Source organism: Cryptomeria japonica, chromosome 8, assembly GCF_030272615.1.
Source record: "Cryptomeria japonica chromosome 8, Sugi_1.0, whole genome shotgun sequence".
NCBI lineage: Eukaryota > Viridiplantae > Streptophyta > Pinopsida > Cupressales > Cupressaceae > Cryptomeria > Cryptomeria japonica.
In genome coordinates, this window is record NC_081412.1 from 371,287,503 (window position 1) to 371,293,359 (window position 5,857).

Below are 5,857 nucleotides of genomic sequence, written 5' to 3' on the forward strand. Positions count from 1 at the left end.
TCTTGGACAACTTTAGGGAAGACCCATCTGACATTGAAGTTGTCCAGACATCTAGCCCAAATATCTGCAGAGAAAGGACAATGGATAAACATGTGATTAATGGTTTCCTCATTCTGCATACAAAGATGACAAATACTAGGCAAACAAAAACCTCTAGTTTTGAGATTGTTAGTCGTCAGAATCTTATTTTGGAGAACAATCCAGAAAAAATATTAATTTTGGGAATAAGACCTTTCACCCAAGCCTTAGCCCAACAAGGACTCTCTTGACTAGAATATTGCTGAAAATAAAGAGAGGAGACAAAAAATTTACCATCAATAATAAGTTTCTAGATAAGCTGGTCCTCATCATCAACCACCACCATAGAATTCATAATTTTATTCAGATGCTCAAGGGAAGGATCAACAGAGGATAAGTCCTTCCACTGGTCACCTAAATTCCAGTAGTTAGCCACAGTAGTACCAAATTTTTCCTTACACTGATCCTGAAACTTGCCCCAATCAGTATTGTCACTAATGGGAGAGTCTAACAACCAAGTGTCTTCCTAGAATTTGACAAAATTACCCTTCCCCACCTTCCATTTCACTCCTTTGACTATTATGTCTCTAGTTCTAGTGACATTTTTCCAGACGTTGGAACCAATCAGAATATGTTCTAGTGATTAATTTGAAATGTTAGTATCACTTGTATTATCACATAAAATAGGAATTGCTTCATCATATACTACCTTGATATCTTTTAGAGTTTTTTTTTTTCATACACATGACCCGAGTGTAACAAGATGTTGTTGCAATGAAATTTTATTTCTTACTCAAACAAGAGACCAATCTGTCTCCTGAGAAAAATGCACCACCACTTGTACTTCTATCATTTGCACATCTAGCCCAATTAGCGCTTGTATATGCTTTTAGTGTGAAATCATCATCCTTCTCATGCCATAATCCATAGTCAGCGACCCCTTTCACATATTCGAATATCCTCTTCATAGCTTGATCACATGATTGTTGAAGACTGACCTAATATTTAGCCACCAAACAAATACCCTACATAATATCTGGTCTTGAAGCAGTCACGTACAATAGTCCTCCACTCATAAATCTATACCTTTTTTTTTATCAACATCTAGAGATCCATTATCCTTGGTTAACTTATATCCAGTAGCCATGGGGTTGACAACCGGTTTAGAATTCTTCATCCCAAACTTCTTCAATATGTCCTTGATGTACTTGGTTTGAGAAATAAAAATGCCTTTTTTTATTGAATAACTTGTAAATCAAGAAAAAATGACAATTCACCTATCATGAACATCTCAAATTCCTTTTGTATTTCTTCTTCAAACTTTCTACACATATTCTCATCTCCTCCAAATATAATATCATAAACATGCACAACAACAATCAACAATTTGTCACCTTCTATTTTAAAGTAAATATTACTATCTATAGTACCTTTTCTGAAGTTCTACTACAACAAATACCTATCCAACCTCATATACCAAGCTCTAGGAACTTTCTTGAGTCCATACAATGCTTTCTTCAATCTGCAAACCATATCCAGATCATCTGATAGTTTGAACCCATCTGATTGTTTAATGTATACCTCTTCCTCAAGTTCCCCATTTAAGAAAGTTGACTTGACATCCATTTGATATACCTTAAAGTTTTTGTGAGTAGAAAATGCAAGAAACATCTTTATTGCTTCCATTCTTGCTACCAAAGAAAATGTCTCCTCAAAATCTATGCCTTCAACTTGTGAATAACCTTTGTAGACCAATCTTGCTTTGTTTCTAGTGAATTTTTCATCTTCATTCAACTTGTTCTGGAACACCCACTTGGTTCCTATCACATTCTTGTCCACTAGTCTAGGTACTAGTTCCCATGTTTGATTCTTTCTATTTGACTCAGCTCTTCTTCCATTGCCTTTACCCAATTTTCATCTTTACTAGCTTCTACATGGGTCTTTGGCTCAACTTGAGATAGGAAATGGTAATTTGCTTTCTTACTAGATTCTACAAGTCTTTTATTGTCTTAACAACTTTACTTTTATCACCAATGATCTGATCTTCTGAGTGAATCTTCCGCACATAATTTGTTGGTATTTTAGGAGCTAGTTTAGGTTCTTCTTCTTTTGTATCAGTCTTCTCCTTTTCCAGATCAACTTTCTTTTCTACGAGAACCGACATAATTTCCATCTTAGTATTAGGTTCAGATGTAATCTCACTTTGATTCCATTCTTCAAAAACTTTCACATTTGCACTTTTCATTATCTTCTGTAGCCTCTTATTGTAACATCGGTAAGCCTCGCTATTTGTAGAATATCCCCAAAAAAAAATTCATTTACTCTTGCATCAAACTTGCCTGGATTATCTTCATCTCTCTTTATGTAGGAGTTTGTTCTAACTATTCTGAAGCACTTAACTATAAGAATTCTTCCATTTCAGAGTTCATAAGGTGTTTTTTTGCGATTCACTCTGATCTGTACCTTGTTAAGAAGATAAACAATAGTGTGCACAACTTCTTTCCAATATACATTAGGCAGGTTGGCATCTTTCAACATAGTTCTAGCCATCTCAACAATACTCCTAATTTTCCTTTCAACTACACCATTCTACTGAGGAGTTCTTGGAGTAGAAAAAAGCCTCCTAATACCATGTTTTTAATTAAAAAATATTGAATTCATTTGATGTGAACTCTCCTATTCTATTAGATTTTAGACATTTGATTCTACTATCTACTTGATTCTTTGACAAGAATACTTTAAATTTATCTAATGCTTTAGATTTTTCTCTCAAGAAAGTAATCCATGTCATTATAGAGTAATAATCAATATTTACCATAAAGCACCTTTCTCCTCTTAGTCCTCTTGTCCTTGTAGGTTCACACAGATTTGTATGAATTAACTCCAAAGGTTGTGAAGTACCATACTCCTTGTTTATTAATCTCCTCTTCACTTGATTTCCCAACTGACATTCCCTTCACATAGTATTAGCAAGTTTGATAATCCTTGGTAAATCTCACACAACATGATTAGAGATAATCTTCACCATATTAGGAAAGTTGATATGCTCCATTCTTTTGTGTCACAACCAACATTTTCTACTTTGTGCCAACAAACAATTGCCTCCACTATTATCCCTTACATAATAGACATTTTCATTAGTCATTGTACCTTCTAATTTCATATTCAAACCCAAGAAATGTGACCTTATAACCTTTACTACACATTTGAATCACACTCAATAAATAATGTCTTAGAACTTTACTATAATAAACATCATCGGTTTTATGCTTACCATCAATAAAGATGCTTCCTTTTTCCACAAATAGGTGCAACTTATTATCTTGCAAACTTAACCGATCCACCATCATATTTCTCAAACTTAATAAACTTATCTCTATCATCGATCATATGGTTTGAACATTCGGAGTCAATGATCCATGATTTTGGTTCCACTTTTGCATGAAGTGTAGTCTTCACACATTGATTTCTCACTATTCTTTACATCTTTTGAATTTATGGACCGTTCATCATTCTTTTCTTTTATAGCCAAGAGAAAAGATTCTTTATTTGAGTCATCACAATCTTCTCCTTCAGATGAATAGGCCTTCATTGAACAAAAACTCTTCTTTTGTTTATCGTTGTCATCTCTTCTCATATCTCTGTTATTCCCTTTGTAGTTATCCTTTCCTTTGTTATCATCATTAGTGTAGACACCTAAAAATGTCTCATTAATCATGTACTGATTATTCGTCTTATTAATTAAGTAATTATTTAATTATTTAATTAAGCTGATTATTCTTCTGAACTAACTCAATCATCATTTTTTACATTACTAATCATTCAATTTCTATCTATTAATCAATTCATTATCAACCCACTTTTAAAAAATTAATTAAATGTTAATTAGTTAATTAATTACGACCGATTCCCATAATTAAATAATCTTTATTATTTAATTAATCCTATTTCTAATGATTAAATAATCATTTAAATTATTTAATTAATTAACTTATTCCTCAAATTCCCCAAATTCGAATTTCAACTAATTCCATCTAGTTTCATTTTCCCAAATTCACATTTCACCAAATTTGAATTTTAATAAATTTAAGTTAATCTCATGTGCATTTCATCATTTGAAAATCAAAATTCAAATTCAAATCAAAATGAAAATGAATTTTAATTCAATCTCCTACAACACATGTTGAAAATCATAATTGATTGATCAAAACAGTTAACTCAGTTAACTCTCCAATCTCTCCTTTTCACTCCATATCACCTTTTTTAACTAATATATCAATTCACTTAATTGATGAATCAAAATCAGTTATCAATCAATCAACACTTCAGTTCAATTTCTCCCCCCATCTCACTTGAAAATCTATAAAAGCAAGGCTTATTTCCCAATTTCAATCTAGAATCACTATCTCAAAAACAATTATGTCTATCATATGCAGGAATCCCAGTGCAACACCTGAGATCCACCTACCACATGATTTGGAGAAGAGCAATGGAAGCCACGATGTAGAATCAGGAGTTTGATTATCCTTATTCATTCAATTCTTGCATATATTTTTCATTGTCATGTAGGAGTTAATTGTAATTGGATTTAGAGTTGTGATTCACTCTTTCATATCTGATTATCTTGACGATTAAATTTAGCCCTGGAAACAATGGTGAACCCAATGTGAACCTAACCTTTTGATGTCTTTTTCATGATTTGTAGATTCTGTATGGACTCAGAAAAAAGTGCTACACATTTGTCTATGCAAAAATTCGCATCTATTCATAACAATTAGCATTTGTTCACACAATGATTTTTTGTATTGACAGTAATTCACATTTTTAAAAATTGATTCACATTTGCAGGGCTTATTCAAAATTTCCATTTTAATTGTCATTTCTATTTTTGACTCATTTGAGATGCTAACCCATAAATCTTTTTCAATTCTGGGAAATTTCTTTTTTATGCATAAAATGTGTCTAACCCTATGGCAAGAAGAGTGACCTTCAAAATTTCAGGTTACAGAAAGAGAAAAGAACATAGAAGGCAGAATAGAGCTCATTGGCGGCTCATAAGAGCAGAGAAGAGATTCCAAGATCTCAAAGAATTGGCCAACCTATCCCGATACTATCATATTATGCAGAAATACCTAGAAAGATTTGACATATTTGATGGCATTGATATCATGGGCAACATGATAATGGATCAAACTCATGCCGTTTAAAAACTTCTATCTTTTGTTTTTTAATTTTTGTTTAAGTAATTCACATCTGTTTAGAGGGAAGTTCACATTTGTGCAGACGGGAGTTCGCATTTGTCTACACAGAAATTCATAATTGTGTAAATTCTAGTTCACATTTGTGCAGACCCTGATTCACATTTGTCAAAGGCCAACAAAGGATTAATGTTCTGTCTTTTCTCAATTCTCTGTCATTGTAATGTTTTGTTCCAACAGACAGTGAAGTCAATTCTGTAACCGAAAGAGAAAATTAGGTTTGTGAGCCCACAATGTGCTAACATTTTCATGAGTTTTTGCAGGGATAACTGGACCTAGTTTAGCTAATACTTACTTTGGTGCTCTTTAAAAAGAATAAAAAAACATGTTTTTCTTTATCTCATCAATTCTTTGTTGGCTAAAATGAACATCATGCTTTTTTGGAGCAACATCTCCAAATAGTTTATACAATTTTATAATGAAAGGATAAAAATAACTCTTTTGTTTTATGTGTTTCCAAGGTGATAAGTATATGCTCTCCCCTTGACTGGGTGACCAAAAAGAAAAACCCACCTTTCATGCTTCCTGTCAATTTTTGAAAGAGGTTAAATCGTTTAGTAGGCCTGCCCTCCTGAGAAGCC